General features: G+C 39.6%; 1 protein-coding gene across 6 annotated transcripts in view; it reads right to left on the bottom strand.

The window, feature by feature from the left end:
• Ncoa6 (nuclear receptor coactivator 6) overlaps positions 1 to 12,681 on the bottom strand; it is an 85,438-nt gene extending 72,757 nt beyond the window's left edge. For all 6 annotated transcript variants that reach the window (XR_010047404.1, XM_063248468.1, XM_063248472.1 and 3 more), the window contains exon 1: positions 12,545 to 12,681. The gene's annotated coding sequence lies outside the window, so the exon portion shown is untranslated. The remainder of the gene's footprint in view (positions 1 to 12,544) is intronic.
• Between the last annotated feature and the right edge of the window lie 2,724 nt (positions 12,682 to 15,405).

Below are 15,405 nucleotides of genomic sequence, written 5' to 3'. Positions count from 1 at the left end.
CAGAGGGCATTGCCCTACTAACACTATGAATTCAGTTCTAGCCTCCAGAACTATGAGAGAATAATCTTCTGTTGTGTTAAGTCAGTCATCTAGTTTGCAGAACTTTGTTACAGTACACTCAAGAAATGAATACATCAGGGGCTGGGGATTTAGCTCAGCGGCATAAGCGCCTGCCTTGCAAGCAGGCAGTCGTGAGTTCCATCCCTGGTACCGATAAAAACGAAAAAGACCAAAAAAAAAAAAAAAAAAAAAAAAAAAAAGAAATGAATACATCATTTCTCCATGAAGCCTTCTCTTACCTTCCAAGCAGAAGTGATTCTCTTTCTTCTCTGCAGTTCCATAACATTAACTAGCTTAGTTAAAACACATTTTCCCCTTTCTTTTATTGTTTTGTTTTGAGACAGGGACTCACTATATAGTGCACTAAGTAGTCCAGACCAGCCTGAAACTCATGGTGATCCTCCTGTCTCAACCTCTTAAGTGCTAGGATTACACATCAATGCCACCACACATAGCTCCCTATCTTTCCTTTCTCCCCATACTGATCCTGTAGTTTCCAGCAAGGCTTCCTTTTCTACTAGACAGCTTTATTACATCAGTGTATAGCTAAAAAATTTTTGATGGCTTTCCACTAATCTAGTCGATCAAATCTAAACTTCCCAGCTTAAAACAGAGTACTGAAAGTCTTCCATAATTTGGAAGCATAGTATGCATAGTTTAGGAAGATAGGATTTACAATTAAGATTGCCATGTACTCCTGTAACCCCAGCACTCAGGAGGCTGAGGAACATTGTAAGTTCGAGACCAGCCGGGGCTACAAAGTGAGCTCAGGGCCAGCCTGAACTGCATAGCGAGACCCTGTCTCAAAAAGACAAAAAAAAAAAAGATTGCCTCAGGTTGGAGATTTAGCTCAGCAGCTGGCAAGCATGAGGTCATTAGTTCAATTTCCAGGACCCCCCCCAAAAAACAAACCAAACCAAAACAAAACAAAAAACCAGAAATCTTTGCTCATGCTGCAGTTTTAGATCAGCGGCACGAGTGCCTGCTTCACAAGTGCGAGGTCATGAGTTCCATCACAGGTACCAAAAATCAAAAACAAAAACAGAAAAACCTTTAAGATTGCCTGGATTTGGCAATCTCTCACCGGTAATTATTAGTTCTATTCATTAGTTTCTTAGTTAAAAACAAAAACAAAACAAAACCAGTGCCTACATCACTAGGTTGTTGTGAGGATTAAATAAAATGGAATCTATGAAATGCTCAACATCTTATCTAACAAACAGTAAGCATGCAAAAATTATGAGCTACTAGTATTTTCTTAAAATTTTATCACTCATACAAGCACTCTCTTGGACAACAGCTCCATATAAGAAGTAAAAAGAGCTTTTCAAAATATTTAGTATTTAATATTTCATAAAGCTAGCCAGTAAGTTTTCTTTTCTATCACCAATGTAGTAATTTCTAATGTAACACAATAGCTAATACACAGTAATCCTTATTCAAGAATCTTTCAATTTCAATTATTTTATTCATTATGATCAAGTATGGCTTAAGTCTCAGAAACTGATATTAATATTTACTTGCCCATGAAATCAAGTATCAATTTTTGGCCATCATACCTCTATCTCAAAATGTCATTTACTGGTTTAGGGAAGATAGCACTCAAAACCTCAGTAAAGCCAGGCATGGTGGCATTTGCCTATAATCCCACTAGAGAGGTTAAGTGGAATCATAAATTAGAAACTAGCCTAGACTACATAGTGAGACTGTCTCAAAAAAACCAAACCAAAGCAAACCAAACTAAACCAAACCGAGCCAAGCTAAGCAAAAATAAACAAACAAAAAAACCAGTAAAAAGAGTGAAAAAAAATCTAATGTCTACAAAGTTATAAAAGCAAATGCCAAAGCAAGAGTAATGCACACCACAGAGAACTTTAGAAAATGTACATCCTAATTAAAAACTTCAGCTAATTATTGCCATAAGAGAATAAGAGCTTGGTGCTGACAGATTTTCCAATTTTCCAAGATAAGTTAAAAACTCAGGAGTTTGAGACTGCCTGGGAATACAGGGTGCTGTAGGCTTAAAAAAAAAAAAAAACACTCAGGAGTTTATATAATTTAAAATAAAATTTTCAGTGTGGTGTTCTCTATCATAGACTCACATCCAGTTCATACGTAAATCTGTAAAAGGAGTATGAGCCAAACAAAATGTGTGCTGGCCAAATCCAACCACATGGTACCAATGGCATCCTACAGAAGATATGGAAGTTCTCTATCAAAGAGAACTATCTATTATTAGTGCAAAAGGAGTCCATTTTAGCAGACAGTCTAAGGCAACCCTAAAACTAAGCAGCTCATTGGAAGCATCTCCTGCAACTCTGAGCCTGGCTCTCAAACCGCTCTAATTTCACCTGAAGCCAAATTAACTAGACAATTTAGTTGAGTACAGTGAGCTTCTACTCTGCCGGGCACGTCAGAAATGAACAGTAGTGCTAAATAATAGCCAGTATTTATTGAGTATTTTGTAGGTACCAGACACTGTTCTTCACATTAACTCATTTAATCCTCACAATAACTCTGTACATATTATTTTTAAAGATGAAAAAACTGGAGTATTTCCCTTTTGAATATTCCCTACTCATCCTAAGTAGCTGTCTTCTCCTCCTTTTCTTTCATCTTCAAATAAATTGCTTTTTATTTACAAAAAAAAAGGTGAAAAAAATGAACTCTGAAAAGGGAGACTGAAGAGGATCTCCCGAGAACGGAAAGACAGCCCTTGTTTCTGGGTAGGAAGAAGTGATATTGTGAAAATGGCCAGACTTCCAAAATTGTTACACAGAATTAATGTACTCTTGATCAAAATACCAATAGCATACCTCACAGAATTAAGACAACAATCCTAAAATCCCTTTGGAACCAGAAGAGACCCAGAATAGCAAAAGCAATTGTAGGCAACAAGGGCAAAGCAGGGAGCATCACAATCCCTAATTTGAAATTACACTACAAAGCTATTGTGATAGAAACAGCATAGTACTGGCAAAAATACAGATACAAGGATCAATGAAACAGATTAGATGATACAGAAACAACTCTAAACATACTCAGCCACTTTATCTTTGACAAAGGAGCAAACATCTTCTGGAAGAAAGACAGCCTCTTTAATAAATGGTGCTGGAAAAACTGGTTTTCCACATGCCAAAGATTAAAACTAGAGCCATGTTTTTCACCATGCACAAATTGAAACAGATCAAAGATCTAAATATTTAAGCAGAAACACTAAATCTCTGGAAGAGAAAATAGATAGGCCGGGCATGGTGGCTCACTCCTGTAATCCCAGCACTCAGGAGGCTGAGGCAGGAGGATCGGTGCAAGTTCGAGATCAGCCTGGGCTACAAAGTGAGCTCAAGGCCAGCTGAACTGCATAGTGAGACCCTGTCTCAAAAAGACAAAAAAAGAAAAAAGAAAGAAAAGAAAAGAAAATAGAACACCTGAAGATATAGGTGTAGGCAAAGACTTTACGAACAAAACCCCAACCATACAAGAAATAGGACAAAGAATTAACAACTGAGCTCTCACTTATTAAAAAGTTTTTGCAAAGCAAAAGAAACACTAATAGCGTGATGAGACAACCCACACTGTGGGAAAAAAATTTTTGTCAGCTATTTCTCAAGAGAATAATATCTTGTATAAAGAACTTAAAAAAAAAATCAGGCTCCCCAAATTTAAAGACCCAATCCAAAAACGGGCATCTGAGATAAATACACTCATCAGATGAATAAGTACAAACCACAGGGCTGGGGATTTAGCTCAGCAGTATAAGCGCCTGCCTTGAAAGCAGGCAGTCGTGAGTTCGATCTCTGGTACCCATAAAAATGAAAAAAAACCAAAAACAAAGTACAAACCACAATAAATATACGAAAAAATGTTCAGTATCACTTATCATTCAAGAGATCTAAATAAAAACAACACTGAGATTCGAGCTCACTCCAGAAAGAATTGCTTTTATCAAGAAATAGAAGAGCTGTGGGGAGAAAGGAACCCTTTTCCATTTTTTGGTGAGTGTAACTACTATGAAACAACTGTGGAGCTTCCTCAAAAAACTAGGACTAGAGGTTCCATTTGACCCAGTTATTCCCCTTATTGATATCATCCCAAAAGAATTAAAAGCATTATATTACAGTAATACATGCACATTCATGTTCACAGTGGCAGAGTTTGTAATAGCCAAATCTTGGAAACAGTCCAAATGCCCATCAATTGGTGAATGGATAAAAATGTGGTTGTTTTATACAATAGAGTACTACTCTGCCATAAAGGATAAGCTTGAAACATTTTTAGGTAAATGGATGCACCTTGAGACCATACTGTTTGTGAAATAAATTGGACACACATCTGTAAATACATTGTTTCTCTAGTGTGAGAAATCAAAAGTATAAATAAGGATTAAAATGTGTTATTGTGAAATAAAGAAAATGTTCAAGTGGGAAGAGGAACAAGAGAGAGGGGAGAGAAAAGGAAAGAAGAAAAAGTAAAAATAAGACAGAAAAGGAAAAAAGGAAACAAGCTTTGTACATTGGGAGGGGAAGAGAGGTTGAAGGGAAGGCCGAGAAATGGAAAAAAAAGAAACAAGTTTTATTATGTACAGGTACAAATTCTCTATGATGAATGGAATCATTATGTTTATCTAAAATGTATCAATATTGGCCAGGAATGGTAGCAAATCCCTATAATCCCAGCACTTGGGAGGCTGAGGCAAGAGGATCCCCATGAGTTTGATGCCAGCCTTAGCTACATAAGCAAGTTAAAGGTCAGCCTGCACTACATAGTGAGAACCTGCCTTTTAAGAAAAAAAAGTACCAATAACATTTAATTGGAGAGAAAAAAGGAAATATAAAAACCAGATTACCCCCAAAGTTAGACTCAACTTAAAAATGGGCATCTGAAATAAACAGGTATGTTTCTCAGACGAAGAAGCAAAAATGGTAAATATATGAAAAATGTTCAACATCACTTGTCATTAGTGGGACACAAATTAAAATGCCGAGATTCCATCTCACTCCAGAAAGAATGGCTATTATCAAGAAATCAACCAATAATGAATGCTGGCGGGGCTGTGGTGAAAAACGAACCCTTCTTCACTGTTAGTAGTAATGTAGACTAGTGTAACTAGTATGGAAATTCCTCAGAAAAACTAAAATTAGAGATTTCATTCAAACCAGTTATTCCCCTTCTTGGTAGCGCCCCAAAGAATTAAAAGCATTGCTTCTCGGCCTTTTGGCTAAGATCAACTGAAGAATTAAAAGCATCATACCACAGGGATGTACGGCACATGCATTCCCAGATTTACAGTGGCACAGTTTGTAATAGTTAAATCTTGGAAACAGTCAAAATGCCCATCAATTGATGACTGGGTATAGAAGATGTGATTCTTTTATATAATAGAGTACTACTCTGCCATAAAGAAGGATACACTTGAGACATTTCTAGGTAAATGGATGCATTTTGAGGCTATTCTAAGTGAAAAAAAAAAAGAATACACGTTTAAATACTGTACTGTTTCTCTGGTGTGAGAAACCAAAAGTGTAAATAAAGACCAAAATGTATAACAGATATTGGGAAATGTGAAGAATATATTCAAATGAGAAGAGGAACAAGGAAGGGGTGGGAGGAAAGAAAGAAAGGACAAAAAAAATAGGAAAAATGGAAACAGGTTTTGTTAATGAAGGTGTTAGGTTTATGTCTGGATGTTCCCCCAAAGCTTCATGCACGTGGCAAGCTTCTCCAGTTTGTGACTGATTCCTGGTCCAATGCTTGTATTACGAGTGTGAGTGCTACATTCATCTTAGGCTGGGTAGCTTACCTATACTATAAGGGGCACAAAGAATCTTCTCTTGTGCTCCTCCTGTTTTTGCTCTTGTTGCTTTTGCTGATTTCTGCCACCATGAACTGTTGCATTCTACCATGAGCCACTCTGCCTTGGACCCAGCAGATCATGGACCGAAACTTCCATAAAATGTGAGCCAAACAGACTTTTTCTTCCTTAACTTTGGGTGTCAAGTATTTTGTCTCAGCAACAAGAAAAAAGTAACCAAGACAGAGAGAAAGAGAGGTTGAAGGGAGGGAATGGTAATGGGAAAAAAAGAGAAGAAGCAAGATATATTAGGTACAGGTATAGATTCTCTATGATGAATGTTATCTATATGCACCTAAAATGTATCAATAAAATTTTTGAAATACAAAAAAAGAAGAAACAGGCACAAAGAGATTATGGAATTGCATTTCTCCCAAAGTCATTCAGTTAAGAGGCAGCACTGAGGGGTTGGGGATTTAGCTCAGCGGCATAAGCGCCTGCCTTGCAAGCAGGCAGTCATGAGTTCGATCCCCAGTACCAATAAAAAGGAAAAAGACAAAAAAAAAAAAAAGAGGCAGCACTGAAATTAGGGTCTCACAGATACTCTATCCAAATATAATTTGAAACCAATCCCTATTTAACACAAAGTGCTAGGATCAATAGCTGTACTGGACTCCACCTCACACACATAATAGTTTAAACAAATTAAGAGATCTAAACTTACTAAAGGCAAAACAGGAGAGAGGTTATAAGACAAATACAAAGAGCAACTTCAAACTCTTGGGAGAGTAAAAGATTGATAAATGTAGTTACATTAAATTTTTTTAATTTAAAAAAACCACTAAAATTAAAAAACAAACAGGGCATGGTGGCACAGCCTGTAATCCCAGCACTCAGAAGGTGAGGCAAAAGGACTGTTGTAAGTACAAGCCCAGATTGGACTACATAAATCCAAGGGAAGCCTGCACTATGCAAGGAGCTCCTGTTTCAAAAAAAAAATTTTTTTTTTGTTTTAGTAGTACTGGGGATTGCCAGGCATACTCCTGTAATCTCAGCATTTGGGAGTCTGAAGCAGGAGAATTGTTTGCAAGTTTGAGACCAGTCTGGGCTACAAAGTGAGCCCAAGGCCAGCCTGAACTGTGTAGGGAAACCCTGTCTTGAGAAAAAAAAAAAAAAAAAAAAAGTAGTAGTACTAGTGATTGAACTCAGGGCTTCAGGCATGCTAGGTAGGCAAGTGCTCTATTCCTGAGTTACATGCCAAGACCTTTTGTACTTTTGAGACAAGGACTTGCTAAATTATCTACACTGGCTTCCTGAAGTTGGAATTCTCCTGCCTCAGCCTCCTGAGCAGCTGGGATTACAGGTGTACAACACCATTCTCAGTTCAGTTTTTTAAATTAAGCAACAAACTGAGGAATAATATCTGTAATATATATAAACAACAAAAGATTAATACTCAGTATGTAAAGGCATCTTTTTTCTTTAAACTCTCTTTTATTTCAAAGAGAAAAAAATAAAACAAAATTTCAAAACAGGACAATCAGGTACAACATGTATGTACAACAATGGTACACATTGTATAAAGGCATCTTTTGAAAAAAGACAACCTAATAGAAAAATGGCAAAACAAGCCACAGAATAATTTAACCTATGGAAACCTGGCATTACCACAACTGCCACACAATACACTCTGGAACACTAGACCTTGCCATCACTGACCAATGTAAAATATGGAAGAAGCCTACGTCAAACTGCAGTCACACAGAATATGACAGATCCAGTGAGAAAGGTGGAGGCAAGATGGTTATTCTCCACAGTATGGAAATTACACAGCAAAGCAGAGAAAGTGAACATACAACATTCACACAAGTAGATCAGAGGTTGGCAAATGTTTTATAAAGCATATTTTCAGGTTTATGAGCTGATTCATCTTTTCTGCTGCAACTTCTCAATTCTGCCATTGGGAATACAAAAGCAGACACAGACAATATACAGATGAACAAGTATGCTGTATTCCAGTAAAATTTTTTTTACAAAAAATAGGTGGACAAATTTGATCATCTCACCAGTTTGTTGAATCTTAAAGAGAGCTATGATTTTCTGACTTTCTAAGAATCTCTTTATGTTTTTCCCTGGTTTTTATGTCTGATTTTTCCCTCTGATTTTCTCACGCAAAAATCATACTACACTTAACAACTCTGCAATGGTTTTCCAAGTTTATCTCTACTTTTGGTTTTCTGAGACAAGGACTCGGTTTTATAGCTCAAGCTGTCCTCAAATATGCCATGTAGCCAAGACTGGCTTTGAACTCATTATCTTCCTAGCCTTCGGAGTACCTAGATTAGCAGTCTGTGCCACCATGCCTGGCTCACCTATTTTGAAATGTTTTTAAAGCTATAATCCAAAGTTAGAAATCCGACCCCTCTATATTTTTTGCCAGTCACAAAGTCAATTATCAACATCTGAAAATTCTAACTTAAAGTCTACTTCCTCTATCTTAGTTTAGGATACTGCTTCTTCCATTAGTCATCCAGTTCTTTGAAAAAGCATCCATTTATCTCACAAAAATTTAAACTTCATCATATACTCCCCTTCTCAAAAATCTTAAATACCTGAGGACCCACTCCAAAATTCTTCACAATCAGGTACTTAACCTTACTAATCTTTGATCACTGTTATGCACATTCTACATGCCATCTATATTTCCTGAAAATTTGTATTTTCACCTAAAAAAGCTCTTTTCTCCAACTCTCACTTACAAATTCCTCTACCTTTTAGGACACATCTCAAACACTGCCCCTTCATGAAACCTTTTCTGATTCCCAGAACAAAAACACACGGACCTCTGTATCCTTACAATCTTTAATAGTTACTACACTGAAATATCATTATTACATGTCTACTTATCTCCTAGTACTGAATACCCAAAGTGAAATGACTTTGTCTTAAAGTAGCATGTGAGTCCTTAGTGTCTAGAAAAATGCTTGGTATCTAATAGATGTCTGTTGAATCAAAGATAAGCCTATTGATAGGAGTAGAAAAATGACATCTAGGGCTTCAAACAGGGGAGTCCATAGATGAAATTCAGGTGACATTGTCTCAAAAACAATACTACCACCACCTCCATGAATTTAGATGGGAAAAAAATAGACCTCCTGGCCAGGTGTGATGGCACATGCCTGTAAACCTGGGATGCTAAGGCAAGAGGACTACATGTGCAAGCCCTATCTGAGCAATTTAAAACACTTTCTCAAAAAAAGGACTGAGGATATAGCCCAGTGTGAAGATCTTCAGCTCAATCCTCAGTACCACAAAAGAAAAAAAAGAAAAATTATTTCACTAACTTGTAACTAAAAGTTACTATCTTATTCAAACATGAATGTAGGTAATTATCTGAAATTCTAGTATTAGAAGTTATCTGCAACTCTAATAATAAAAATCACAAATACATTGTATTACAGTTATTGCTGATACCATCAAGTATTATTTATGCTTATCATGTCTTTGAAGTTGTAATATTATCAGACCCATCACAAGATCTGATTTTTATTTCTTTTTTTGGAGTGCTGGAGATCAAACCTAGGGCCTTACATATATTAGGCAAGTACTCTACTGTTAAGTTACAACCATTCTTAGAAATGATGCTTTAATGTGCTGATAAAGATACATATGTATACTAGTACATCATGATTTGAATATTTTAACAATTGTATTTCAATATAATTGGTTTTCTCCCAGCACTTGGAAGACATAGGCCAGCCTGGCTTACAAAGTCAGAACTTGTCTCAAAACAGTACCACCCCCACCAACATACGTACATATGTCTATACATACAGGTTTTCTTTCTAATCCAATGTACCTTATTTCCTACAAAAAAAAAAAATCATCTTCTGGGCATGGTGGCACACACCTGCAATCCCAGCATTTTGAAGGTTGAAGCAAGAGGATCACCACAAGTTTGAGGCCAGTCTGTCTCAAAAAAACATTGTTGGGTTGGGATTTTGGGGCAGAGGGCTGCGGGGTGGGGTGTTTACATGCTTCCCTAGATTCATCTGTTCACATCACACAGGTAAGTCAGGCCTCACTACATTAGAAAGATCCAGAATAGAACCTGGGGAATTAGGTTACTGTCAGAGTATATGTTTAACATGAACAAGTCTCTGGTTTATATTCCTAGCACACACACACACACAAATTGTTGGTGTACAAATGCATGGCATTAAAAATCTTATTTAATAAATGCCTCTGTTATCTTCTTATTGAAAGTCCTTTTTTGACAATATAGGACCTTAGGTTTATTATAGTCATTCCTCAGAATCTGTGGAAAACTGATCATAGAACTCCTGGGATAACAATGTCCCTAGATACTCAAATCCATTATATAATATGATACAGTATCTGCATATTTTAGCTACTTTAAATCTTTTCCAGATTATTTATACTATCTAATACAAGGTAAATGCAACACAAATAGTTGTTTATATTGCATAGGGAATAAGAAAAAAAATGTTATTGCCTAATGTACAAACATAATTTTTTTGTTTGGTTGAGTCAAGGTCTCACTATGTAGTTCAGGCTGGCCTCAGCCTCCTAAGTGCTGATTACAAACCTGAAAGGGGACAGCTGCTTAAGTGTCATTTGGAGAGATCATCAGAAAGATTTTATTGCAACCACCAAACCTCCTAAGTGGGATTACAAACCTGCACCACCACCACAATGAGTGATACAAATTTTAAAAAGAGTATTTTCAACTGGCCATTAGTTGAAGCCATGGATGCAAAACCCAGGGGTACAGAAAGCCAATTGTATACCATGATTGATTTGCATAGTTTCCTTCAGAGTTCCCATTGCCCATGTGAACTCTGAACTCTATCATGCTTCAACTTCAATTAAAGTTTGAACACAATACAGATCCTAGGTTTATACCAATGTTCAGGTTTTTTTTTTCTCTTACGTTTCTCATATCATTTTGCTATCAGTAAACAACTAAAAGAGAAGCAGCATGTCTTAAAACTAGAAAAATGTGTTTTGTTTTTGATACTGGAGTTTGAACCCAGAGGAGCTCTATCACTGAAGTATTCCCAGCCTTTTTATTTTTAAATTGTGAAGCAGAGTCTTGCTGGCTTGCCCAGACAGAACCTCCAACTTACATCCTCCTGCCTCAGCCTCCCTCAGTTCTAGGATTATAGGCATGAACCACTCCCAAACTCCGTTAAGGGTTCTCTGTACCAACAGAGAAGAGCAAGGAATTATTTAGTAGGTTACCTATACTTTTTAAAATCCCCTTCACCTTGTCACAAAACCAAAACTAATGGTTGTGTAATATATGCTGTCATGCTTAAACATTTTTCTCCCAGCTAATAAATTCCTTTAAGGCAATGTGTTGAATGACAAGACAGCAGATCATATCCAGGAGCCCTCTATCATCGTGTGTATGATTTTGGGAAGTGTATTTTCTGTCTCAGTGAGACACCACTATTTGCTCTGAAATCATCATGACTTGTAATGCTTTTAGTTTTATGTATTCACTCTTCTATCATTCTTGCTGTTTTCAATAAAATCTTTCTGATGATATCTCCAAATGACAAACAGTGGGCTGTCCCCTTTCAGGGAAAACACTTTGGTCACCACCCTCAACAACCTAGTGCCTCCTTTAAAAAAAACAAAAACCAAAAACAACACAACTCCATAAATTGCTTTCTTTTTGGGGGCCAAATAGGCTGAGATGCTGTCTTACTATGCAGTTCAGGCTGGCCCTATATTTACTGTGTAGCCAGGTTGGCCTTGAACTCGCAGCAATCCTCCTGCCTCAGTCTCCCAAAGACTGGCATTACAGGCATGCACCACCATGTCCGACTTCCCTAAACTGATGGAGGTTCTCTCCCTTTCTGCCATCCAGTTCTACCCTATGTGCCATTTGCTGGCCAGCTCCAACACCTAAACCTCAGCCTCCGATTTCTCTCATCAAACTCTTCGCCCCATCCCCCATAGATATTGGAGGCTAGTGGAGATTCATAAATTCTTAGCCTTTGGGAGTCCTGAGGATTTTAAATTTGCCCCAGAATCCCCAAATCGGCCCTACTGGATGTACTCATTTCTATCCCTATTTCGAATCACATCTTTTCATTGCAAAGAATTGCTCCAACACTGACAGCCTGAGCTAGGACCTGCCTATCCTGGAGATCGGGACGGGACCCACGGCCTAACCCAACTCCACTACCTGCCATCCATCTCCTCAGCCTAAGGACCTAGACCCTGGTCCCGTTCGGAGCCAGTGTCTCTTCTCCACGACCCCAGCTCAGACCCCTAGTCCTGCTCTGCCAGTTCCTCGGGCCTGGAGCGCCACCCTGCGCAGACCCCGGCAGGCCCTGCACTCCCTCAACGCCCGGGACCCCACGTCCCGCACCCTCCCCAAGCCCGGCCAGGCCGCCGCTCCCTCCAGCGCCCCCGCCCGAGGCCTGGGGCCCGCTCCCCAACATGGCGACGGGGACTGCAGAGCCACCGGCGGGCGGGCGGTCGGGCGGGCGGTCAGGCGGGCGGGGCGGCTCCGGGCCGGGCCCGCACTACGGTCGTCCGGCGCCATTTTCCCGCGCCGACCCCGGGCGGCGCCTTCTTCCCACGAAGCCAGCCAGGCCGCGACCGCGGACGCCTGGCAGGCCCACCCCTTACGGGCCCGCGTCGCCGTCGCCTCACCTGAGCACGGCCCCGGCCCTCCCGGGCGGGCCTCGGAGCGCCGGCCCGGGCCGTGCGTGCCCGCCGCCCTCCGTGCGTCCGCCCGCCCGCCCTCGCGTTCGCCCGTCAGTCCGGCCGTCGGCGCCCGGCCTCCCGCAGCCCGACCCGGTAGGGCCTGAGGGAGCCGGCGGGGAGGGGGATGGGCCGGACCGGGCCGGGGAGGGAGGGGGAGGGAGGGAGAAAGGGAGGGAGCGCGGGCGGGGGCGGGGCGGACCGGAGGGGCGGGGCCTGACCACGTGACCAAACGTCCCCGTGAGCGCGAGGTGGAGCACGCTCCAGTTCCCTTGAGTGCAGTGTGTGTGGTTCCTCCTGGGATCCGCTGCTTGGTGTTGCTGTGATCTCGCTTTAGCTCAGTCTCGTGCCAGCACTCGTGAGTATCCTCGGACGTTTCAACTCTCCAAGCCTCAGTTTGCGGAACCGAAATATGAGGATACTTTTTTCCTTGAGAAGGGTAAAAGAGGAAAAATATGAAAAGTACTTCGCAGTGCTTGACATAGTATCCAATTATGCCATTGTTAAATATAGTGTCTAATGATAACAATGATGATAATCATCTTTATTTATTGTTTCCCTATAGATCGCTGCTTTTTCTCATCATTACCACCACTCCAGCAAATTTGGTGGGTGCCCAAACACAGAATTCTTGAGTGAACAAGTGAGTGTGACCTCTCCCCTCCCTAAATGTAGGGAGGCTCCCTAGATACATGACCAGATTCGCTTGTTCACTCAAGAATTCTGTCAGTCTTACAAGGGAGATTCATATATACCTAACAGTCGACAGCTTTGTGAATTTTCTATTCTTTGTGAACCTCAGCTTTCTTACCCATAAAGTGGGAGTTTGCTGTCTATTATGAACATCACAGAAAATAGGAGATAAACAAGCAGATTGTAAACTGAACAGCTCACTTGTATTAGTGCCATCTCAGGGAATCAGGAACTCCTTTATTCCACAAATTTGTGTGTGTGTACGTGTATGTGAATTTACTGTAATAAATTTTTTTACAACTGAATCTCTGGGAATTTAAAATTAATATCTATTCCTGTACAAGGACCATGCAGGATGGGAAGATTCTTGACATTTTCACATTCACTCTGGGTTCCCTCCAAACTATTCTCCACGCTGCTGTCGGAATAACATAAGTGAAAATTCTGATCATGTCAAACCCCATTGCCACTAAAAAAATAATTTGCTGTAAGACAAGGTTCAAATATATTGAAAAAAATTTTACATGTTTACCCAACAAAATTTCTTATCTTGTTTCTGTGATAGCACCAACTGGATTACAGGTTTAATAACCCAGAAAGTTTTCTTTTGGCTTCTTCCATGTATTCCATGTTAGTAAATACTTGCTCCCCCAGAAATGATGATTATTCTGACTTCTACTATCATTAAGTTACTTTTGATAGTTCTGATATATAAATGAACGTACAACAACATGTACTCTCCTGTGTAAGCCTAGAATGCTTTTACAGCAGAAGAGTGACTCTTTTGATTATAATACAATTAATGATTTGGTTAACTAGTGGACTGAAAGACTGAATTTTAAAACTCCAGTTACTTTATTCTGCTGAGACAGGGCTCCCAGGCAACAACCAGCCCAAAGGCCAAAACGACACTATCCACAAAAACCTTGAGAAGGAAGAAAATTCTGAAAGGCTCCAGCAACTCAACACTAAACAACAAAAATTTGAAAATGAGCAGAGGACTTGAACCGACATTTCTCCAAAGAAGTATACAAGTGGTATATAAAAAAAAAAAAAAACATGAAAAGATGTTCAACCTCACTAGCCATTAGGGAAATGTACATTAAAATCACGGTGTGATAGCATTTCATACACATTATAATAGCAATTATTTTTTTTAAAGGTGAAAAATCTTGACAAGGAAGTAGAGAAATTAGAACCTTTACTCATTGCTAGTGGAAATGTAAACTGATGCAGCCCCAATGGAAAAGAGTTTGACAGTTTCTCCAAAAAAGTTAAAGATAGGATCATCATGTGATCTAGTGCTTTGATCTACCTCAAGATATTTATCCAAAAAGAACGAAAAATACGGACTTGAAAAGATATTTGTGGGACCAGGATATAGTTCAGTGGCACAGCACCTGCCTGGCAAGTGCAAGGTCAAGTTCGAGTCCTAGTACCCATCCCCCGAAGAGAAAAAAGACTTGTGCACCCATGTGCACCGCAGCATTCTCCGCAGTAACCAAAAGGTTGAGTCAACTTAAGTACCCGTTAATAAATGAAGGATAAGCAGGCTCTGTCTATATGATAGAATGTTTTTCAGCCTTAAAAAGGGGAGAAAGCACTGAGGGAGTAGCTCAGTGACAGAACACATGCTCAGCATGTACCAGACCCTGGATTCCAAACCCATAGGGGGAATAAAGGAGATTCTGGCACATGTTACAACATGGATGCAACTTGATGACTTTATGCTAAGTGAAATAAACACAAAAGAACAAATACTGGTTAGATGAGGTGATGCACACTTACAATCTCAGCTATTTGAGAGGATGAGATAGGAAGATAGCCAGCTCGAAGCCAGCCTGAACAATTTTGTGAGACTGTCTTAAAATAAAAAATAAAAAGGGTTGTAGTAGAGTCCTCAGGTGCAGTCCCCAGTACTACCAAAACAAATAACAAATGAATAAATAAAAGTTGTATGAGCCTTCTTATTTGAGGTTCCTACAATAGTTTCATGAAGACAGAAAGTAGAATAATGTTTGCTTACAGCTGGAGACAGCATGAATTGGGAAGTATTTAGTGGGTACAGAGTTTCATATGCAGTAGAATTCTGGAGATAGATGGTGGGATGGTCGCAT

The sequence above is a fragment of the Cavia porcellus genome, unplaced genomic scaffold, assembly GCF_034190915.1.
Source record: "Cavia porcellus strain 051 isolate PalLab524CR breed Dunkin Hartley unplaced genomic scaffold, mCavPor4.1 scaffold_5, whole genome shotgun sequence".
Classification (NCBI taxonomy): Eukaryota; Metazoa; Chordata; class Mammalia; order Rodentia; family Caviidae; genus Cavia; species Cavia porcellus.
The sequence above is the reverse complement of the archived record's forward strand: the minus strand, read 5'-3'. Positions and strand labels throughout refer to the sequence as shown.